This window comes from Vombatus ursinus, unplaced genomic scaffold (assembly GCF_900497805.2).
Source record: "Vombatus ursinus unplaced genomic scaffold, bare-nosed wombat genome assembly UNPS02014812.1, whole genome shotgun sequence".
Classification (NCBI taxonomy): domain Eukaryota; kingdom Metazoa; phylum Chordata; class Mammalia; order Diprotodontia; family Vombatidae; genus Vombatus; species Vombatus ursinus.
In genome coordinates this window covers 71480000-71506122 of record NW_020954590.1, presented here as the reverse complement: position 1 = coordinate 71506122, position 26123 = coordinate 71480000, and positions in this window count along the sequence as shown.

Sequence of the window (26123 nt, the reverse complement as noted above, 5' to 3'; positions counted from 1 at the left end):
ATCTATCTATCTATCTATCTATCTATCTATCTATCTATCTATCTATCTATCTATCTGTCTATCTATCTATCTATCTGTCTGTTTGTGTCTGTCTCTATTTCAATTTCCCTAGTGATTGGAAAAAGCTAAAATTCTACTATTGCCTAATTTACTGAGTAATGCTTTAGAATCTAAGCAAAATAGAATCATTGTGTAATAATATGTGGGACTGACATTTTTTTTCTTCTGATATTTCAGAACTGTTACAGTGGAAGCCCCCCCCCCCGAAAAAGAAAAAGAAAAAAAAAGAAAGGGAGAATTGAGACAATGAATGATAATTAATGTCATAAAGCATATATATATGTGTGCATCTGTATGTATATTTTGGATGCTTATGGAAGAAAGACAATAATCTAGGACCAGAGTTGAGAAGAAGCAGAAGGATTTTGCTTTTAATGGTTCTGTGCAGCTTGCTGCTGCAAAAGCCTATCTCTTAAACATACTATGTTTCTTGTACAGTTATGAATCATGGAGATCCATGATGTCAGAATTATCACAATGGCAGATGGCAAAAAAGGAAAATGAAAGATGTGGCTTTAAGCAGGCTGCAATATATTACCAAAAATAGCTTGAAATTGAATAGAGATATAAAATACATTATAAAAGACAAGTGTTACTCCCCAAATAAAGGTACTCTGGTAATGTAAGAAGGAGAGTTGATAAATGTACAATCTGAGTACTATATGGGATATCTGGAAATATAAAAGAATCAGAGAAAATCCTCTTATTGATTTGATCCTTCATGTCATATTTGAAGATAGATGAAAATCAAATAGGATGGGAAGATGTAAAAGAGCTAGGAATCTCCTCTGAAGAATGGAATACCCATAAGAATGAAAGAAAATATAGCTTGGTAAGGTGGAAAGAGCACTGGTTCAGGGGTTCTGAGTTCAAATGGTATTTCTGATGCTCACTCTCTGTGACCTTTGGCACATAAATTAACCCCATGTGCCTCAGCTTCTTCATCTGTGAAATAAGGAAGTTAGACTAGATGGTCTTGGATGGTCTTTCCAGCTATCCAACTGTGACATATCAGGAAAAATTATTTTTCCTAAGGCGATATTAACAGGAATAAGGTTAATCCACCTTAAAGAAGTAAGATAACACTTGATAGAAAGAAATGGTAAAGAAAAGAGAATACAAATGAGGAGAAGCTTAAATAGCAACCAAAAAAAGCTATTGTGGTATTACTTTGCATTAAAAAAGAAAAAATAACAAGGATTTGGAATGTGATAGTCCAGTGAACTCTCTTCAGGCCACATCTGGAGTATTGCATCACTTCAGGGAATCCCTTTTCAGAAATACTGTTGTTAAGCTAAAGAGCAGCCAGAATTGAACAACCAGAATGGTTAAAATTCTTGAGATCATGTCATATGAGGACTGGTTGAAGGAACTGGGTATGTTTAGCCTGGAGAAGAAAAGATTTAAAGGGATATGATTTAAGTACTTGAAGGATTGTCACATGAAAGAGAAATGAAATTTGATCAGCTTGACCCTAGAAGGAAAGAACTAGAAGCAATGGGTGAGAGTTGTATAGAGGCAAATTTAGGTTTGATGGTAAAAACAACAGCAACAACAACCTACTACCAATTAAAACTATCCCAAAGTGGAATGGACTGCCCCAGGAGGCAGTCTTTTCTCTGTGTCTGATATTTTCAAGAAAAGTCCAATGACCATTTGCTCAGTGTATTGTAGAGCAGGAGCTCTTACCATTTTACAAAAATGTTTTGGCAGCCTGATGAAGTCTATGGGTCCCTTCTCAGAATGATGTTTGTTGCTTACATCGACAATTTTAGGAAAGGCTAGATTTCAGTTAGAGATGATTAAAAATGAAGATGTAATTTTCCCCATCCAAATATATGGACTCCTGAAGTCTATCCACAGACACTTGGACCTAAGCTTAAACCCTTGTTGTAGAGGATAGATGGATAGATAGATAGATAGATAGATAGATAGATAGATAGATAGATAGATAGATAGATAGATGGATGGATAGATCAATCACTTAATGAGCAGTTACAATGCACCAGTCATTAGGCTAAACACTGATGATACAAATATGAACAAGATAGTCCCTGATCTTAATTGAAGAGTTTACATTATAATGTGGGAATATAAGCTATTAAATTAAATAGATGTCATTATTTAAGTTATTAAAACTTAAAACTGTGCTAAGAATTTTGGGACATACTGTGCAGAATGGATTAGGAAAATGAGAGGGGTGGTTTGAGGAAATGTGTGGTGGTCTAAATATGGACAATCTTATATGAAGTTTAGTTATTAGGATCCATAGTGGTTCCAGGGGCTTAGTTCAAATTACAGTGAAGGGGGGGGGAAAGACATGGGGATGAGGATTTTAGCAGCAGAAAAATGATCTAGAGATGTAGAGAAGGCCAGGCAGTGAGGTGGAGGCTTGAGTTTGGGTAAGATATGATGAAAGCTCACCTATGGGACCCTAGGGTGGATCTAGGGATAGAATCTAAAGTTCTAGTACATTGGAGACAGGGATGACAGTTAGAATAGAAATGGCATGGTTCGGTTAAAGGGAGATGATTCTTGTTCATTTCTAGACTAGATGGCTTCTGAGATCTCTTCCATCTGAGATTATGTGACTCTGTGGGCCATGAAAGACAAAGAGAAGATAAAATTCAAACCCCAAACCTACTTCTGACTACCAGAATGATTGAGGTGGGATAATATTCAAGGAATTGCAAAGAGAAGGGTAAACAATTTTCTAATACACCTTCAAAGGCACAGAAAGTACTTAAAGAGGCACGGAATACATTTTTAACTCCAAATGTCTCCCCAAAGGTTGATTCCTTTTATTTAGAAAACTGGCATGCTATACTCAACAGGACCTACCTAAAATAGGTGCCCCAGAATCCCACCAAAATCATGCCTCTGCCATGTCACAGGCCCATACAAAAAATATCATGTATGTAGGGTATGTATATACATATGTATGTATGTGTATATATGTGTGTGTATCTATATCTATATCTACTTGTATTCTAATCAATTCTTAAAATCAAAATAGGGAAAATACATTTTAAAAATACTAAAAAAAATTTAAAACAACTACAGTTCAGTATAATTTCCAAGTAAGGGTGATGTGTATATGGGAAGAGCCTGTGTTCTTTGCGGCTATTATTACTAAAGATGTTATGTTTCCACAATTCTCAATATAAATGATGCAGGTTCCCTATATCTCCTAATATATACCCTATAACCCAGATGAATTTATGGTGAAGGGCAAATCCAGTCTTAGGCCTGGAGGTAGGGAAGAAGGGTCTCATGCCAACATAAACATAGATTTATCTAGTCTCTGTAGTTTCACCTTTCATGTGACCATAAATATATTTGTGTGTTGGAAGAGGAAGTAGAGGTGCTACTAGGTGATGCAGTGGGGAAAGCAAAAGACCTGGAGCCAAGAAGACCCAAGTTCAAACCAGATCTCAGATACTTATTATATGCATGACCTTGGGTGAGTCATTTAGACACTGTTTGCCTCAGTTTTCTCAACTGTAAAACAGGTATCATAATAACACCTACCTCCCAGGATTGTTATGAGGATCAAATGAGATTGTTTAGCACAGTGCCTGGCACATAATAGGCACATATAAATGCTAGCTTTTATTATTACCAAGAAGTTTAAGAAATTGATGTTCATTAAAGGCTTGTACAAGATTCTGATTCTTCATCATCACATTTTGCTCAATCTACTAGATCAGAGTTGCAAAATAAAACAAAAACTAAAACACATGTGGAAAAACCCTATGAGGGTTGTTAATTGTGATATGTTCTCTTTTGTGTCCTTTGTCAAGGGCTTTCAGCAGCAGCAGCACTGCTAAACAGAATGACGACTCTGGAAATGATTGCTGTGCTAAATATTTTGGTACTCAAAAATGCTAAAAAAAAAGATACTCTAGATTATTTTGGAATAATTATTTCTGTCAGTTAGGCAGTTCAGTTATTTCACAGCTATATCACATGATGATTCTTCTTGCCAGATATTGGATTTTTAAATATGTTTTAACACAAAATGTATTCACCATCTGAATCTTCAAATTAAATGGCTCATGTATACAGAGTAATAGAGAAAAAAATCATAAAAATACACTGTGAAACTATCTATACATAGAACATAAGTAAATAATGTTTAATGATCTTAGGGGAGTTCCCAAAGAATATTAATTTCATTTAATCATAATCAGAGGAGATGTAGAGGAAATGTTTTAAATCAAGTGTCAGGATCAAGTGGTCCCTGTAAGACAGGGGCTTAAGTATGGTAGTCTGTCAAAAACAAAAAAAGAGGTAATAGTTTGGCATACCTTAACACATCGACAAAGTATTTCTATCATGTATTAACTTACTAGACTTATGATTAGCTTTTCTGTGGCTTCGCAATTGGCATTTGCTGTTCCACCCCCTACTTGATACATACATATTAGTTCTGTTTCACTTGGGCTGATATTCTCAGAGCAGTGTCTAGACCTTGTTGATTTGCCTTTTGTTTTTTCCCCCTTTCTGCCAGCTGTTAGGACTTGCCATTGCTGATTCCCTACCTGCCTCCTTCCTCACTCCTCTAGATCTCATCTCACATACATTAGCTTTCCAATGAAACTCCCATAATGCTCCATTCTTATTGCATAACATATGACCTTAAATCTTTTTTAGATTCCATTGATAGTGAAGAGATCTTCTCTCCAGTAGGCTTTCTGTCTTAATCACCACCAAGAGTACAAGTACAGGGATAATCAGCCTAATTCACTTTATAGCTCAAAAGGAGAGGATGAAAAGGAGGCAGAGGAATGAGTAATAAAGTCAAATGAAACAGAATGTCTGCTGGAAATATAGTTCAGTAGACTGGCTTAAAATGATGTAGTGGTGGGGTCAGAAAAAAGTCAATGGAGAATTACTATGTGAGATTTAAAAATGCACTGAGGATGGAGATAAAGAAAATTATTTACAAATGGAAATATGTGCTCCATTTCTGTATCTGATGAAGACAGAACAAGAAATATGATCACACTCATGATTGCTTTTAAATGATAAAACCCATTTACAAACTAATAGTACTGACACTTGATTCCTTTTGGATTTCACATCTTTATCCTCTATGGGTAGAATGCAAGACGCATATTATATAGGTCAAACACCTCCAAATGTTTCTCAAGATGACATTAAAGAAAACTGTCAAATAAAACTGTTCCTTGTAGTTTGGTTTTTGATATTTTATGTGGTATATTGTTCACATTTTATTATAAACCTATATTCAGGGAATCAAAACCATGCTTTCTACTCTATTTCTATGTCCCAATGGATTCTAACACAGTGCTCTGAATACAGTGTATGTTAAAGAAATCCAGGTGACCATATTTGCATGTATAATGCATATAAATTAGCACTTAATAAATGTGAGACAAATTGAATTGATATGATTGCTTATTACTAAATTATTTTATACCAAAAATGCATAAAACAAGGAAGAACAAGTATCTCCATACATGCTGTCTCAGAAAGGAAGAGAAGACAGCAGAAGATGCTATGTTTTGTTGAAATACTTAGTTAACATCACATGCAGCATAACTGTTCCTGTTACTGACTATTCCAGAATTTAAGCCAACAGCTCTTAAACTGGAATCTATGGATAGCTTTCAGTGGGTGAACTTGGATGGGAAATATTATACCTTTATTTTTACTGACATTTAACTGAAATTTACTATTTCCTTTATAATTAAAAAGAAAACACATTATGTTGAGAAGGGGCTCATAGGCTTCACCAGATTGCCAAAAATGTCCATGATACAAAAAATGATTAAGAACTTCTGACCTAAGTGCTTTAAATAGTTTCCACTCTTTTCTCTCACTACTATGCTAACTGTTCCTTGAATTTTTTCCATCTTGACTCTGCCATTTTGAGTTATTGATTTATTTATTGGGGCAGGAAAATGGCGTAGTAGATAAAATGTTGGGTCTGGAATCAAGAAGACATGAGTTCAAATCCAGCATTAGCCACTTACTTGCTGTGAGATGTTGGCAAGTCACTTTACCACTGTCTTCCTCAGTTTCCTTACTTGTAAAATGGGGGTAAGAATAGCACCTCCTTCCCAGGGTTGTGCTGCAGAACAAATGGTATTATTTGCAAAGTGCTTAGCATGGTGTCTGGCTTATAGTAAATGCTATATAAATGCTAACTATCATCATCATCATCATCATCACTGTAATTATTATTATTTCAATGATCCAGTAAAGTCAACAAACATTTATTAGGCAAACCTCAAGATAACATCTCTGAGAGTCCTCTTTTATAAAACCAGACTCCCATCCCCTTCTTTTACATTCCTGAAGTACACATGACTAAAGTCTCTAGCATGTATAGAAGCCAATCCATACTATCATTTGCTCTATGTCATGTCCTCTGATTAGAAAGCTAGAAAAGGGAGAACTAAACTCCTGGAAAGCCAGACTTCCTTTATAAACAGCAGGACTCTCCACTTTCTTTCTATAGCTCTGCTTCTTTGAACTATACAACACAAGATCCCCTGATGCCAGCTACGCCTGATGTGCCCCACATTCCCAGGTTCCTTCTGCATTGTCTTCTCTTATTAGATTGTGAGACTTTTGGGAGCAAGAGTTGTCTTTCTTTTGCTTATTTATAGTCCCAGTTCTTGACAAAGTGCCTAGCACATAACAGACAATTAATAAATGTTTATTGATTGAAATTGAATGTGTAATCTTAATTCATTTCTTGCACACAATCATTCTCTAGTTGTTTCATACATTCCTTATATTATCAAGTAACCTATAAGCTAATCAAGGCAGAGAGTTTCTCATTTATATTTCCTGTAATTTCCTCACAATTTCTAGTACAACGTTATACCCACAAGAGACTCACACTTGGAGCTTGTTCAGTGAATTAATGCTTTCTCTTCCACACATCCTATGGACTCCCTTAGTCCCTTAGAACTGGAGCAGCAATGTGGATAACATGTGTTTGAGAGCAGGCATTCTCACTTTTCATTTGGTTCTTTGAACTTCCTTCTCTAGCATCTCACCATCTGCTTGCCTATATTCCCTTGTTAATGCAGGTAAAAAATCTAGGACAATAAATACCTCATGATAAAAGTCTACTTGTAACCACATAGTTTCCATTAGATGTCCCACTTATTCAAGTAATGGTTAATGAAACAAAATCATACAACCAAAAAAAAAAGAATTCAGACTCTCCAATGTAGTTTTGAGTAACGAAATTGAAGTTACAAAGTCCTGAGGGACCAAAAGTTGAGAGAAATACTTTTGGTCCATACCCTTAAATCAGATTGAGAAAATTTGATGATGTTAGGTTGCTGTGTGGGCCATTGAAAAAGCAAGATGTGAAAGCACAATATTTTTCTCTATAAAATTAAAATGTTCCCTAGAGCCTATTGTGGATCCTGGACCCAGGGAACCTAGTCATGTGTGCTGGACAATGACTGGGTCCCTGGGAGAAGTCACAACACTTTTCCTAATCAATGTATGTGGAAAGGAAAAGTACCCTCAATGTGAAAACATTCAAATTAAATAGAAATAACTAGAGGGATATCTACATTTTAGAGCAAGTACTAGTAGAAATAATAAAGTCCTCAGGCAAATAAATTGGACTTAATGGTTCACAAAAAAGATTCAGATGACCTTAAAATAAAGTAAAACCCAGTCATTAATATTCACCATACACAATCTCATCTGTAGAGTGGGAGAGACTGCTATCTCTCCATATCTTTCCACCTGCCAAAAAAGCCATCTTTTAAGCTGATGGAACATGATGATTTCAGTAAGTCCAAATCTTAAGTAGCTCAAAGGTAACAGAAAGGCACATGGTAAGTCTCAGTATCATACAGTGTCCTGCCAATGAGTATTTGCCCACAAGAAGTGGCAGAAAAACCAAGAATATTTATGAACAGAAAAGATCATTATTTAGAGAGAATGAGGTACAGCAGATGGATAGCCTAATGATAAATCAATATTAAAAGAAAATCCACAAGAAAAATATTGAAGTGATTGTATATGCTTCCTACTTTTATACATGTATGTATATGGTTATGTACATGTATGTGTATGTATATGGTGTATGCATGTATATATTTATATGTATGTGTACATAAATGTATAAGTAACAGTGTGAGTATGGTATATACATATATGTGTGTGTGTGTGTATATATATGTATATATGTATGTACCTATGCATGTGCATGTGTAGATGTAGATATAAACATAGATTATAACAGTGTTTCTGCACCTACTTTCTGGCTTCCACTTATCTTGTCAGGATGTGTCCAGAGACCAGTAATTAGTGTAACAGGCAGCTAGATATTGCAATGGACAGGACAATGGGTTTGGAGTAATGAAGACTTGAGTTTGAATTCTGTCTCAGACACTCCCTTACTCTGTGACCTTCAGCAAATATCTTCTTGGTCCCTCAATTACCTTACTTGTAAAATGGGGATAAAAATAGGAACAAGGTTACTATGACAAAGTAGCTATGAGGATCAGATAAGTTGAGTTAAGTTAAGTGCTAGCTTTTATTACTATTTTCTAACATCAATGTTCTAGGGGTAACTTTAAGATGATTTGGTTTCTAGTTCTGTTGCTCATAAACTTCCAATATTGTATTCTTCATTGATTATTAACCAGAGTTAATTAGCTTTTAGAAAGTGTATGAACTAAGTGTGTGTATGTGTGTGTGTAAACAATTGATGTGGAAACAATAATATTTGGCAAATTTGGATATATGGTTGAATGAGAGTGATGGGTTAGGAAAGAAAGGACAGAAAGAAATGGAGTAGTAAAAGAAGAGAAGAGAAAAGAAAAGGGAGGGAAGAGAAAGACAAAGGAAAAGTACAAAGAGAAAAAAGAAAAAGAAAGATGAGAGAAGAGAAAAAATGAGAAAAAAGCAAAAAGAAAGAAAGAAAAAGAGAAAAAGTAGCAAGACAAGTGAGAAAAAAAGATATAAAGAGGAAAAAAAAACATTTTCATCACTAATATCCTCCTTAGGTGTCTTCCAATCTTGTCTCATAATAAATTTATATAATATATTAACACAATAAAATAAACATTTAAGTGTCTACTGTGTGCCAGGCATTGGGCTGAGTATATAAAAAGAGACAAAAGACCACTCTTGTACTCAAAATGTTTTATTGTTGTTGTTCAGTCATTCAGTTGTGTCAAAGTCTTTGTGACCCTATGAACCATAGAACAACAATAGATGCTGGTGTGGTTTGCCATTCCTTTCTACAGTGGATTAAGGAGAACAGAGATTTAGTGACTTGCCTAGGGTCACACAGCTAGTAATTGTCTGAGGCTAGATATGAACTCAGATCTTCCTGACTCCAAGCCCAGTGCTCCATCCACTAAGCCACCTAGATGCCTCTCTCAAGAAGCTTACACACTATACTATAGGGGTAAACTGACTTCTAGAGGATCTTCAACCTTTCTCTACCTAAGTCCTTGTATAAAGGGAGATCTTCAGTTTTCTTCTCTCAACAAGGATTTGATTTCTCAAGAAATGTGATGACTTCATTTTAATCAGTCTTAACTTCTGAAAATTCTTGAGTGCTTTAGACTTCATTGTCTGTCTACAATCTACAATATGCTTCTTTCCCCTTGCAATTTACAAATAGATTTTTTTTTCTTCAGGCTAAAAAAATAACCTTATCAAATATGTTGAATAATTGGGGATTGAGGTGGAGGTAGAAGAGATTCAAGCTGAGTTTACCATCTGGACATTTGATACTAAGATATATTAAAATCTAGAAATATAAAGATTTTCTTTTTGTTTCTCCTTTCCCACCCTCTTCCTAACAACACGTGTGCTCCACAGGAGCAATATATGCCTGTTTTAAGAGTATTTGTTCACTTTTTTTTTCTTTCTATATTTTTTTCCCCTGAAGACAAAGTTCATCTTGAGCATAGAGTAGGGTGATGAAAGGTTAAGTGACTAGCCAAAAATTATATAGTCAATCTGTATTAGAGGTAAGATTTGAACCAATCATATCTTTTACTTATAGTAATAAAGTATATATAACCAAGTTCATATGTTATAAGGAAATATCTATGATATATTTCCGTGAGTGATCAACTTGAAAAGTGACATGTGGCATATTGAGATTGTTACTAAAATAAGGAAATGGTAATTCCTAACTAAACTCCCAAAGGTGTCAATTTGGAAATATCTTTAGCTTTTTCAGGCTCCAACTTAGTCTGGTCATCTCAAAATGATCAAAATTATTGAATTATTTGGTTTTTCTAGAACTAGATAGCACACAGAGAAAGCTTAGACAGAATTTAAAATAAAAAAAAGTTAAAAAACCACTGTGAAAAGGACAACTAGAATTTTGTGCTAGTTCAAATAAAGATTGCATTTAGCTATTATTTCATTTAAACAAAAGGAAAATGTCCTTTGGTTCATTCCTATTTTAATGTATTCTAAAAAATAAAAGTTACAGTGAAAAGTGATATTATGAAGGATATTGTACTATTTAATTATTTTAAATAAAGACACAAAAATGTGGAATTTCAAATTAAGGATTATGAATAACACCCTTTTGGTAAAGGAAACCAAACATAAAGCCTATTTTTACATATTTACTACACCACAACTTTGTAAAAATATGCCTACTTGCTAATAATCATTCTTTATCTACTTTTAGATATGATATGGGTTTAGTAAAAACCAATACCTAACAAAATTTTAAATAGAACCCAGAGTCATATAAACTGAGGCTTATTTCTCACTTGAGCCAAGCAAAAATTAATAAGGCAATAGATTCCTTAACAAGTGTCAGGGAGATGCTGAGAATTCAAAATTTTTGCCTTAGAAAAATAGAAGAAGTACTGGGACAGGTCTGCCTCTCTCCCTGCTTTCTTTCTTTTAAAAAAAAATTATTTTTAACATTCTTTTAAAAAAATGTTGAATTTTGAATTCTCTCTCTCCTTCCTGTTCCCTGCATTGTGAAGGAAATAAATGTGACATCAATTACATATGTGAAATCATGTAAAACATATTTCCATATTAGCCAACTTGCAAAAAAACCCGAGATAAATAAAGTGAAAAAATATGCTTCAATCCACATTCAGCCTCCATCAGATCTTTCTCTGGAGGTGGATAACATTTTTCATCATAAGTCCTTTGGAATTGTCTTAGATCACTGTATTAATCAGAATGGCTAAACCATTCACAGTTGAACATGTTACAGTATTGCTATTACTATATACAGTGTTCTCCTGGTTCTGCTCACTTCACTTTGCATCATTTTATATGTTTTCCCAGGTTTTTCTGAAACCATCCTGCTCATCATTTACTATAACACAATAGTAATCCATTATAATCATATACCACAACTTGTTCAGGGATTACTCAATTAATAGTAGGTATCCCTTTAATTTCCAATTCTTTGCCACACAAAAAAATTCTTTTTTTTTGTACATATAGGTCTTTCTTTCTTTCTTTTTTTTTTGTTTTGATCCCTTTGGGTTACAGACCTAGTAGTAAAATTAGTGTGTCAAAGGGTATGTACACTTTGATTGTCCTTTGGGCTTAGTTGTATATTGCTCTCAAGATTAATTGGATCAGTTAACAACACTACCAGCAGTACACTAGTGTCTCAATTTTTCCACATTCTCTTCAACATTTGTCAATGCAAGTAGAGGATACATAGGTAGGATTCTGGATAAATCTAGGTTCTATAACCTAAACTTTTACTTCCTTTTCCAACCTCTTGAGGTGGGGCTCAGTAGGATGTATTCTGTAGCTCTTGTCATTAGCTATCTTTCTGGTTATACTAGAAATGTTTTCTGATAATACTTTGTCATAAAAATAGCACAATACTATCTACTCTTTATTAAAATCGACAAGAACCACCCCAACTTAGGAATTTCCCCAATTCATTTTGTACTTTTGAAAATATGAGAAAGGGAGAGGCAGATAGAGTGAGAGAGGGAGAGGGAGGGAGAGGGAGAGGGAGAGGGAGAGGAAGAGGGAGAGGGAGAGGGAGAGGGAGAGGGAGAGGGAGAGGGAGAGAGAGAGAGAGACAAACAGAGAGAGAGAGACAGAGACAGAGACACAGAGACAGAGACAGAGGGAAAGAGAGAGAGGGAGACAGGCAGATAGAGAGATAGAGAAAGAAACAGAGAGAGAGGAGAGAGGGAGGGAAGAAGGAAGGAAGGAATGAATGAAGGTAGGAAGGAAGGAAGGAAAGAAGGGGAAGGATAAGAAAAACAGAAAATTAGGAAACTATAAAAATGCATTTAAGAATTTACTATGTGTAAAACCCTGTGCTAAGTGTTGGACATAAAAAAGAAAAAAAATATGACAATCCTTGCTTTCAAGGGACTCTTATTCTAATAGAGGAGACAATATTTACAGATTTCAGATACAAATCAGATGAAAAGACCCTGTGGTTCTTACATTTTAGCAACAAAAAGCAACAAAAAAAGTACATCTTCTTTAATTTCATTTCCACTAATAAAATCACATCAAGTTCTTATATTCAGCCATTTGACAGTGAATTTCAGTGACAAGAACTTTCCTAGATGGTCAGTAATTGTAGCTTCTGAAGAAGCAGGTCCTATAGCACTTTCTGAGGGAGTCGCCAGGATGAATCTCCACAAGGACTGCTTCCCTGTAAGGTGGATACAGGCGCCAGGCTGGAAGTGGCCCAGTTGTTTGGGAGATGTTGTTGTTGCCAAGGTTCTATAGCTTATCTGCCAATACATGGCAAGTGGTTGGCAGTTGATGGTGGTGGTGATGGGAGATGGCAGGCCCCTTCTCTCAAAGAGTTGCTACCCTCAATAATGGATATTAAGACTGGCTGAAGTGGAATCAGGTAGAGTGGTTTGGGAGCACTGTTATTTCCAGATCACTTGGGCTTAGAGTTCTGATCTGTCTTCACCAGGATCTGAGAAGAAGTGATAGCAGTGGTTTAATCCAACTGAAGTTTACTACTTTCTGTCTCTGCCTCAGGGTGGCTTGCCACTTTCAGTCAGGTTGGCTTGTCTGTCCTATGGATAGCAGACTCATACTTGGAAGGGATCTAATTGTCTATCTAGTACAACCCCTCTCATTCCATCAATAAAACAACAACAACAACAACAAACTGAGGCCTAGGGAAATTAAGTGAGTTGCCCAAAGTCGCATAGCTACTAAACATCAGAAGTGGAATTTGAACCCAGGCTCTCTAATGGCACAGCTTTTCATCTATACCATAATATGTCACTAATGTAATATCATATGCTGTCAATCAAATGATAGATTCTCATTAAAACATAGACTGTATTAGTATGAGTTTGCCACAAACTGGTTCTCCCTGGGCTATTGTTTTTTTGCACAAAAAATAAGTTGTAAATATGTTTTGAATCCTAAGTTACATTGCAATGATCATGATGGTAACCATGGCTTCTTGCTATTTATCCATAATTCATGCTCATGAGAGCATTTACTTTGACAGATGTATATTCCAGAATATAAATTGGATCCTTATATGAAATAATTCCAACTCTACACATTATTAAATAAAAACAATCTAATAAAGGCCCTGGACTCAAGCCGAAGAAAGAAATTGTTATGACACTGGCCTTCTGAGTCCTTGAATTTACAACCTATATAACAACATCAGTACTGTAACTTAAAGAACTCTCACATTCCAATTTCTTTAAGAGGGCAGATGTGACTGTAAGTAACCCAGTATCAGCAACATTCCTGGACAATTTTGCCAAGATATATGATTCTAAACAACCAATCCTGGGGACTAGTTTTGTACATGTAGCATTCTGACAATGATAATGATATTTAAAATATTTAGGAATCTTCTTCTATGGATTTCTAAGCAATTTAAAGATTTTAAAGTATCTGCCTCCCCTGGAATACCTATATACATACATACATATATATACATTCACTCACATATATATACACATATGTATGTATATGTGTGAATCTTATAAAATAAAGTTCACAGTTTTTATATAACAAAAGTAGAATACAATGTTCAGTGGTGGTAATGAGGTAATGGTGATTGTGGTCTAAGTGGAAATAGCATGATGTGTAAATGATTGGGAAGTATAATAGAGAAATAATACTAGGTAAAATAAGGAAAAAGCTTACCTGGTGAACCCAATGTCCGGATAGGGGATGGGAGATATGGGGCTGATGGTCATATTGTAAGTAGCAAAGTATAGAGATGAACAGGATTGATTGATTGCCTTTATATAGAAAAAGTCATCTCATGACCCAAAGAATTTCTGGAGAAAGCACAATTCTAGAGACTGTCTGGTAATAGAGTCAAGGTAGGATTGAAATATGCTTTAAAGAGAATGAAAGTGTTTAGTTAAATAGTGGTTGAACCATTTAAATGTAAAGATGTTCTATCGTTAAGAGATATCTCTATTTATCTAACAATAGCTCCCCTTTGTTTTTGTTTTTATGTGCGTCTCATGCCTTTAATGTGCAGTAAATTTCAGTGCATCAGAGTATCTGAGGAATATCATTGTGGATATATTGTGGATATATATCCTACATTGATATGTCTCTATTCAAAATGCTCAGAAAAGAACTTACAATTTTCCTCCCAAATCCTCCCCCCATTTTCAACTTTTCTCTAATTAAGGCTACTATCATTCTTCTAATCATCCAGGTGCTTAACCATAGTGTTACTCTTGATTCCTCACTTGCATATAGCCCTAATTTCCAATCTATTGTCATATCTTGTCATTTCTACTTTTAAAACAAATCTCATATAAATCCCTTTTCCTCCACTCACTGCCACCACCATAGCAAAGGCCCTCATCTCTTCTCTCCTGGATTCTTGCAATGTCTTTATGGCTGGTCTCCATGCCATACTGTTTTTTTTTCTCTCCTGACTTCTTTTTCTGTCAATCATACTATTAAAGTAATATACTTTATTAGATTATAGTATTAGCAATATACTGTTAGAAGATTCCTTTTTCACTCTATTATTATTTTTATTTATTTCTTCCTTTATGAATATACACTCTTGCAAAACTCACTTGGATTTAAGAGTGCAAAGAAAGGGGAGAAAGTACAGATACAAAAATTGGGTAATCAGAAATAGTGATAATTTGAACAGGAAGAATCTAGGTCTTTGGACTGACCAGGCTTTAGAATATTACATAGAGTATTAATGCAGAATTGATATATCTTCAGGATCTGGACAGTATATTAGCTCACCTTGAGGTAGGTCCAGACATTTCAGCCAGATTTGAAGCTATATCCATATGGCTCAACTAATTGGTGTGGTGTATCTACATCACAGTACTATAAGATAGCAACCTAGAAGAACTGCTCTTAAATTGCAATGTTGGGCAGCTGGGCCATCCTGACCAGTTTGAATGAAAATCATGGTTCAAAGAGTTTCTTTGCCATGCACACAATTCTTCATCTTTCATTCAAACATTCAGTGCAAAAATTCAAATAAAATACATTCCAGGGACAACTGCTCTATCATCCATGAATTTTAAAGTCATGAAAAGCAGTTCAATTTCTGGGTCTTTAGGATTCCACACCTATCCCAGTGCCATTTTCTTGTATATGATGTATATATATATACATATATATTTGAGTTTGCCCTTTGAACTCCAACATATGATTGGAAAAGAAATGATAGAGTTCTACATAATTCTACAATCACACTAAGTAATGCTATTGTTTGAAAATTGGAGTGGTGACCTCATGGTTCAGGTTAGAACATAAATTTATATTTAATACACTACACTTTCAACATGGAAGAAATATCTTGACTATAATTGGATTTTTATTTACTGAAAGTAGTCCTTATCCTTCAAAGGCAAGTCACAAAGTCATTAGAATTTTGCACTTCCTGGGCAAAGTCTAACTTTTCATTGGCTCTCAATTTCTTTGCTACTGTCTATTTAGGTCTGAATATTTCACCCTTTTACTCAATCAATTCCAATGGCTATCTATCTCCTCAAGAATCAAATAGAAAGTCCTTTGTTTGGCCTTTAAAGCCTTCACAACCTAGTCTCTGCCTGTCTTTCCAACCTCCTTATACTTCCCTCCACTTGCTCTATGATTCAGTTACTTTAGCCTACTTAGCAAGTTCCTCTAACATGACCCATGACCCTATATCTCCTGTCTTCATGCCTGCACTGTCTATCCCTCCATACTTTTAAAGCTCTGTCTCTTTACTTCTACCTCCTGGCTTTCTTTAAGACTTGGCTCAGGTCAGAAGGACCTTTATAAGAGGTCTTTCCTTGTCCCTCCAGCAGCTAGTTTCTTCCCTTCTCAGATTACCTTCCATTTAACAATCATGTCTCTGAGTCAGTTCAAGCTGTCTCCAGGATTCTGAGGATCCCTGGGTAGCAAAAAAAAAAAATAGTATTTTAAGCATGGTAACATGAACCTTTCCTCCTTTAGGTTTTTCTTGTTAGTAACCAATTATAGGGGAGGGTTGTTATTGCATTTGGTCATAGTGTGAAATATTTTCCATTACAGCAACCACACATTTACAAGAACATCAGTGCCCCCATGCTTTAAAATGTCATGTATATAACTGAATGAACAGTGAACATAAAAAGTGTGAGAAGATTGTGCTATTTGATGCTTCACATAGTAATTGCTAACATCTGGCATCCTCCCTGCTTACATATGTAGAATTTGATGCAAGTACACATTTAGAAGCCAAAAGATTATAGACAGTTTGAGAAATTGCCAGTCTTAGTAAATATTCTTAGACTTACATTCATTGAAAAAATATCTATTAAATGAATACCCATGATCATGGTAGTACAGAGTAAAGTAAAAGGAGCACAAGGAAGGATTTCACATAGAGGACATAATTTCCTACCCTCCAGAAACATGCAGTAAGGATATGTAACATTTATATACTGCTCTACTTTTGCTAACTTGCCTAGTAATTTTGTTGGTATGGGGAATTCCCTATTATGAAATTCCATATTAACTCCATGTTAACACCTATACTGCATCTGGTAGCCTTAGAGAGCTTCCTGGGTTATTGACAAATATTATTCTTGTTCAAGCTCACACAGACAGTATGTGTGAAAGAGAGTACTTAGTCTGCTTTACTCAGGTCTTCTGGACTCTAAAGCCAGTTCCCTACCCACTATATCATGATCTTTCATATATGTGTGTGTATGCATGCATTATGCATGCATGCATGTATATATACATGCATACACATATGCACACACATACATATACATATATGTATATATAGTGCTTGATAATAATAATAAAATGCATTAAATACATTTTATCACAACTACTCAATAGCATAGATAGTGTATATGGTATACTAATCCTACAAATAAGACAATTGAGGTTCCAAGAGTGTGACTTGCTCTGTACCACATAGCTACTAAATAGCTGAGTAGGTCTGTCTCCCTCTGGTCCTGGGACCTTTCTATTATGCCAAATTGACACCCCACTATTTGATTCTGGAAAATAACATACAGCGTGAAACAATTTAAAACACGAGGTCTTATTGATGGTCAAGTATACTGAACTAGTCACTGAAAATGATAAAAATAAAATTTGTGATTGTAAAGTGTAATCCAAGATAGGGTTTAGTATTTCATGAAATGATGGGAGAGTACTAATGTTGATTCTGAAGGCATAATCAATTAAAACAAATTAGGGACTCATATCTTATTGTTTGGTATAGTCTTGTCAGTGACTTTCCATCCTTCCTATAGCTAGATAGCATCTATATATTTCTTTAAGGCTTGCAAAGAGTTCTATAATTATTTTCTTGTTTTATCCTCATAATGATCCTGGGAAATATATCATATTATTATCCCTGAGGCAGAAAGAGGTTAAGTGACTTGTCCAGAGTTAATAAGTTAATAAGTGGGTTAATAAGTATCTAAGGCTGGATTTGAACTCAAGTTTTCCAGCTTCCAAACCAGTGTTCCACCTACTGTGACTTTATTCTGTGACAAACATTAAACAAAAAGATCGTGGAAAAAATCAATTCAATAACATGATAGTGAAGATTTTTTTGGCAGATAAGAAAGTTCTGAAATACTGCCTTTGTGTTATACTTCTCCTATTTTCAGCCTAAATAATTTTCATAAAGTTTTCCCTGCTCAAGTCTTTCCTCTTTAAGAAGGACATTCATAACCAGGAGAAGAGCTAAGGGAAGCATGAAAATAGTTAATAAGTTTTGAGGAGAGTAGAAAGATTCATATGGAAAAAAAATCTAGAGGAATTAGGATTATTTAGGCTGGACAAAGCGAGATTGAGTGTTGGCATAATACCTATAAATACATGAAGTGTTATTATATAGAAGATGGTACCCAGCTGTTCCCCATCTGCGTTGAGGACAAAACAAGGACAAATCTGCTTAAAAATAATGTCAGGAGAATTTAGGCTAATATAAAGGAAGAAAGTCTTTATGAGAAAGTTGTTAAACACTTACAAGGAATTCTGAAGAAAGCTGTAGAAAAAGGCAGATTGATGCAAAATACTTTAAATTATAACCCTCTGGAGGAGATAGTATGACAAAAGTGAAAAGATAGGAAAAGGTGTTCTATGACAAGAGACATTCAAGAAAATGGTGACAGGGGCAGCTAGATGGCGCAGTGGATAGAGCACAGACCCTGGATTCAGGAAGACCTAAGTTCAAATCTGGTCTCAGACACTTGACACTTACTAGTTGTGTGACCCTGGGCAAGTCACTTCACTTCATTGCCTTGCCAAAAATAAAAAAAGAAAAAGAAAAAAATGAAAAGGAAAGAAAAAGAAAATGGTGACAGGCCACATACATGAAGCTGACGCAGGAAAACATTAAACTTAGACTCATGGATTATATAGTCCAATTATCCTGTTTTACATATGAGCAAAGTAATAAATACCAAAGAGAATAGGGAATTCTGGCAAAGTTATCCAAATCTTGGCAAAGATATCTAGAAACTTTGGACCTTGTTCTTCTCCTAATGTAAAGAATATTAGACTGGGATGCAAAAGACTTGATGTTAGTTCTGACTCTACTCAGAAAATGAACATTCCTTTATTATGCACCTCTTTTGTGAAAAGCACTGTGTTAGACACAGGAATCACATAGATAAAAATGAAAAATTCCCTCCCCTCATCATTTTTATTCTATCAGGGGGAACAAAATATATGTATGTAAGTATATATAAAGTACATCTAAAACAGTAAATTTTTGAGTAGGTATTAACAGTTGGGAAGAATAGGAAAGATCTGAAGAAGGTGGTATTAGAGCTGAGATTTCAAAGAAGCTAGGGATTTTTAACTGCAAAGGTGAGGGAATAAGGCATTCTCATCATGGTGGACTGGCTTTGTAAAGGCATGGAAATGGGAAATTGGATGTGATGTAAGAGGAATACCATGTTTTTTTTTTCTTCCATAGAGTGAATAAAGAGGAATATGTAGTGACTCTGATAGACTTTAGTCGAGTTATGAAGGAGTGTAAATTAATCAGTCAAACAATAAGCACTTATTAAATGGTTACTATGTATGTCAAGTAATAAATAATTATATAAATATATAAATTACAAATGAAGGTATTTGTATTAGATACTAGAGGTAATAGGGAGTCACAGGAGTTTATTGCACAGGGAAGAGATGAGGTCAGACATATGATTTAAAACCATCACTTTGCAGTTATGTGGAGGAAGGATTTGAGAGGGGAGAGATGAGGCAGTGGTACTAAATAGGAGACTATTTTAGTAATTCACAGAGAGAATGAAAACCTAAATGAGGGTTGTTGTACTATACATGCAGGGGCAGCTATGTGGTTCAGTGGATAAAGTGCCAAGCCTGCAGTCAGTAAGACTTATTTTCCCGAGATAAAATCTGGCTTCAGATTTACTAGCTGTGATTTACTTACTAGTTTACAGATTCACTTACTAGCTGTGTGACCCTGGGCAAGTCACTTAACCTTGTTTGACTCAGTTTTCTCACCTATAAAATGAGCTGGAAAAGAAAATGGCAAACCTCTCCAGTATCTTTGCAAAGAAAACCCCAAATGGAGTCACAAAGAGTCAGATACAACTGAAAAATAACTGAACAATGATGACCGTTTATGGAGGAAAAGGGATAAAGCAAGTTATTTCGTGCAAGATTTGAGAGATTTGGAACTGAAAGGATTAAATGGAATAGGGCAAGTGAGGACTTACAAATGAGTCTGATTGCAATCCTGGGTAATTGGAATTACGATAATAACTTCAAAAGAAATAGGGAAGTTAAAAAGAAAGTTGGGTTTTAGTGTAAAGACGTGTTCTGTTTAGATATGTTGAATTTGAGATGCCAATGAGACTTTCATCTCAAATGTCCAATGGGAAATTGATGATGCAGAGTTAGTGTTCAGGAGAGAGGCTAGGACTGGTCACATACATTTTGGGGTCATCTGAAAAGAAATGACAATTGTACTAGTGGGAACTAAGGATGTTGCTAAGAAAGCTGCAGAAACAATGGACAAAAGGGTCCAGGACAAAATCTTAGGGGCCTCCATAGTTAGGCTGTGGAATGTGGATGTTGATTCAGCAAAGATGACTGAGAAGTTCTCAGACAGCTAGAAGGAGAGCCAAGGGGAAGAGAGGGGAGAATTTCTAGGAGAGAGAGGTCAACACTTTCAAATACTTCATAAAGAGATTGAGAAGGATGAGGAATAAGAAAAAGGCCATTGAATTTTAAAATTAAGCAATTATTTGTGACAGTAAATACTGGGAATACTGAAAAATGTCCTGGCAAAAATTATGTTTAGACAAACACTAACACCATATACCACAATGAGCTCAAAAGGGATATAAAACATGAATATTAAATGTCACATCATAAACAAAATAAATTAAAAGAAAATCAAATCAGATACCTTGCATAGCTACCACGAGGGAGAATTCTTAACTAGGCAAGGGAGAGAAGTTATCACAAAGGATAAAATAGATCATCTGGTTTGCAAAAAATTGAGATACCTGTGCAACAACAACATCAATCCAACTGTGATAAGAATGAAGTCTGTCGATTGGACAAAGAGTCTGATATATGAGCCAAATAGAATACCTACAAATATACCAAAGCAAGAGACATTTCCCAATAGATGCATTCAAAAGTTATGAACAAATAGACTTCAAAAGAATTATAAAATAATAATCATATAAAAGATTTTTCAAAAGCATGAATAATAAGATAAATGCAAAAATTTCAAATTAAACAAACCTAAGATTTCAACTCACAGTGAATAAATTGGAAAATATGACAAAAGAAGAGAATAATTAATGCTTGAAGATCTACAGAAATATAGCTCTATTAATGTGCTGCTTGCATAGCTATGAATTTAACCAATCATTTTGGAAAATAATTTTTAATTGTGATAAGAAAGTAACAAAATGTCCATACTCCATTGGCTCAGAGATCCCCAAGAAAGTGAAAAACAGGAAGATAGATTCCATATTGACAAAATATTCCTAGCAGCACTTTTACAGTAGCAAAGACCTGCAACGTAGGATTAGGAGTTAGTAGCAGAGTATAGATTCAAAACCAAATTCTCTAACTCTAAATGCAGATATAAAGATGAATATATTCACAGGCTGTCTGGTTTGGAATGTACCACAGAGGCTGCTTAATCTTTCTAGTACATTTAAGAATAAAAATTCCCTCCACAACACAGCCAACAAACCATTATTCAGATTTTGCTCAATGTCCTTCAGTGAGTGGGAAACCTGCCTTCCCAGCACCAAGGTAATCTATTCTACTTTGTGATAATTTCAATTAAAAAAAAATTAGGGGCAGCTAGGTGGCACAGTGGATAAAGCACTGGCCCTGAAGTCAGAAGGATCTGAGTTCAAATCTGACCTCAGACCAAACATTTGACACTTACTAGCTCTGTGACCCTGGGCAAGTCACTTAACCCCAATTGCCTTAAAAAAAATTAAATAACTTCTAAATTTGTTTTCCTCAACTTCTTTCCAGTGTTTTTGCACTGTACTATATAACTTCCCTTACCATCATGGGACAAAACTGTACACAAACACATGTATCTGATTATTCCAAAGTCAACAATAATCAACTTTTAAATTAGTTATTATTTAAGCTTAGTTTTGTGTTAGTTTTCCTTTCTCAAACCATTAACAGGGAAAATTTAGAACTCATTGTGTATGTGTCATAAACACCCCACACTGGCTATTTATCCACAACCGCAAAAAACAATTAACAGAATCACTTGTTAAGATATCTACTTGTACTCCTATTGTCAATGATAATCATTGATTTGATTTACTTAAGATTTTCTCCCTTGATTAAGACTATTAGTGTCCCAGATTGATTGTACACTTTTACTTTCTTATTATTGTCTTTGAATATCAGATGGTACATTGCATTTTATACCAAATTTGGATAACTATAATCTGATAGATTCCCATCTTTTCTTTTCTGACCCAGTACTAATGATAGTAGGTAGCTTAAAATCAATTATTTAGATAAATAGGTTCAGCTTAAGTGCTGTTAGAGCCTTACTTTAAAAATACTAAAAGCAGTTTAGAAATAAAGGTATTACCAAAATAGTGAAGACTAATCCATTGAAGTAAGCCTCAAGGAAATATCACCTGAACATTGTAACACTAAAAGGTAGTTAATGACAATAAAGAATAGTTGATAGGAGAAAAGGAAATTGCTTCTCTGTCCATTCCAGGCTGAAGCATTTGCAAGTACTAAGCATAAATCAGTATTATCTAATAATGTGGTTCCCTGTAATTATACCTCTGCTATATTTTCACATCTGTAGAATAAGAACTATAGAATTTTAAAACTAGAAGTCAACTACTTTAGCCTAGTACTATAATACTAGTACTAGATGATGAAGTACTAGTTTCATACTTTATTTTTCACTTTTATACAGAATTATAAAATCTAATACTTTATTTTTCATTTTAGGATGTTGAAGTCTGAAGAATTATTTTCTTAATTTCAAAAAGGAAGTTAGTGTCAAGTCAAGGACAACAATCCTGTTCTGCCATTGAACTTTTTCATTACTCTCTCCTGGAAGATTACAGTGGACAGCTAAATGGTCCCCACTTTCCCATTATAGGGTCTCCAAAATCACCACCCACCTTCTCCTATCTTGTGATTGTTGCCAGAATAATCTTCCTAAAGTCAAACTTTGATCATACCATTTTACTTCTCAAAAAACATGAAAGAATGAATGATTATCATACTTCCATGCCAAATCAAAGGCAAATTTCTTACCCTTGGATTCAAAGCCTTCCAAGAACAGTCTTCCAGTTATGTTTTCATGCTCATCTTACACTACTCTGCTTCATATCTTCAACACTCCATTCAAACTGGAATACTCACACTTCCCTGAAAATGGACCACATATTCCAATCTCTGTGTTTTTGCTCAAACTATTCCCTATTTCAGAAATGCTATTAATACCAATTATATCTGTTAAATTCCTCAAATGTCACTTTCTTCCTGAAGTCCTCCCCAATACCCTAGTCAGAAGTCTACCCTCTAAAGTTCACCTCCAATACCTACTGGCTGACTGTTAGATCCTGAGCATTTCATTGAAGCTCTATGACCCTTGGTTCCCTTACTTCAGGCCATTTACTCACCTTATGTGGCACTGGTAAGTATCCAGAGGACAGCTAATTATTTCTTCTATCAGGATGCTAGAGGAAAACCTGAAGGACTTTGGCTTCTAAAACTATTACTCATAAGCCTGTGCAATTTGTGAAGTATTAACCAGTTGATCTCAATTAGTTTTTACAAATAGAGAGTTACTGAGAAGACATAGTAAGGACATAAGTAACTAAAAACATCTCCCCAAACTAAGAGGTGCATTCTCTGCTTATACTCACACACAAATGTACACACACACACACACACACACACACACACACACATGTACACCCACCCACACATATACACGGTGGGGGAGAAAAAGAGAGAGAGAGAGAGTGAGAGAGCATGAGCAACCCTGGGAATAATGGGCTCAAGCTTAAAGTCATTGGTATAAAATATTTCTCCCAACTTGGAGGCATGCCCTGCCTTTTGCACAGTCATTTGGGGTAACAGTGAGGAAGAATTTAAATACCATAGTAGTGAGGCACACGTGTATGAAACACAGAAAGCCAAGGGTTACCTCATGTTTCCTGATTCTGGGAATCCTCTACTTCCTTCCCAAAATAACCATCAATTAGCCTTTGAGGAATGATATCATTACACATTGTAAGCACTTAATGAGTGCTTGACTGACTTGACCATATGAATCACTCCCTTGCTCATTTAGCAGGTTGGCTCCCTCCAGAAGGAGACTCTAGTTATTAAGGGGACCTCATGAGGCTTCTGTTGACCTTTCAAACCACACAATTAGCTTGGTTAATTCTCTCTAGATACTCATTCATCTTATAGGAGAAAAGAATAAATACAAAAGACAACAAAAAAAGCAGAGGTACTATGTGGTCAAAGACACAGCATCAGATGGGGAATCAAGGCAGCTACTGCCTGTCTCCTCCCAACCCTTTAACCTAGTGACTCACACACTATGCTTTGTTACTCAAAAGCCCCCAGGGAATAAAGTGAAAGACGGTATTTTTTAATCATTTGTTCAACCTTAATTCTGGTTCAACCTCTACTCAGCTATCAAAACTTCTAGCTATTCAGTCAATCAGAAGACTTTTCATTATCCCATAGTATTAACCATGAGTCATCATGCCTAAAACCAGTTTCTGGAATATCAGGTGTTGGATTGGTCACCGGCAGACAATGTTTGGTATGTTCTCTATAATCCATCCAGAAATGTATCTTTGAACATGCTTCAAGGATAGGACCTTTATTTTCCTGTCCCCCCATTGTACTCATCTATAAAAGGGGGAAATAATGGTACTTGGCTCATAAGGTTGTAGTAAGGATCAAATGAAATGATGTATATAAAGTGCTTTGCATATTAAAATGTTATATGTGAGCTACCATTACTCTTATTCTTATTATTTATCTATTACATTGTTCTTTCATGTAATGGTTTGTGTATATATCTAAATTGTCCTTGATGGCAGAACTTCACTTTTTGAATACTGGTCCCCCTGGCTTCAGGGCTAGTTCCCTATCTACTATATCATGCTTGTGTTTCTCATGTATGTATGTTCACACGTGTTCATACATGTGTTTGTATGCATATGTTTACACTGTAGCACTACTTCATTGACTCAATGTGATATGAGCTCATTGTCAAAATACTCGACTAGAATAAATTTGATAGTCTAAGGAAGAATTTGTTATCTACTGATCTGTATCAGTGGAAGGAATGCCCACACTGATGAACTGAAAACACTACCAAATCACAAAATATAAGTTGTTAAGAACATATCCAGTGTTCTCTATATCACACTGGTTTCCCTATTACCCATCCCAAATAAGTTAGTGCCCTGGACAGTAGTTTCTTAGTTTTTGTTGTCTTTTGAACCAGCAATTAGAACAACTTGGGTTTTAAAAAAACTTCAAGATAAACATACTTTAGGAAAGAAACCAAAAATTTCCCAGAGCAAAGAAATTGCTACCAGATGTCATGATATTTATCCATATTCTCTTGTGCCCCAAGGAGATCTTACTTTTATAACACCATCTGAAAGAGTTATAAAGTACCACCTTAATGACAGAAGTATGTGATTCTTTGAATGCCAGAGGTTTATGGTTTGCACTGTCCTCAAAAGAGTTTTCCCCAGTTGGTTTCTTTCTGTAGAATGATAATCAATTTGATGGGTCCCCAAATGCAACCAAACTGAACAACTATTTAATATGCAGTAGCTGGCTTCTCCCAGCACATTTTTGCACAGCTTGCTTCTTATGGCAAGTTTGAAACATATGAGCACATGTTCCAATATGTAGAGAAAACTGCCAACACAAGGATGTACTTCTAATAGTCAGTTTTCTTGAGCATTCTATACAGTGAGACCAATGTCTGATATTCAAATATATTAATAATAATTTGCTTTTAAACACATAAAAGTCCTGCATTGATACAGTAACAAGTATTTTCAACACAACCCTCAAACTATTAGTTTGTGGGTGTTATGTTCTAATAGGTAGTT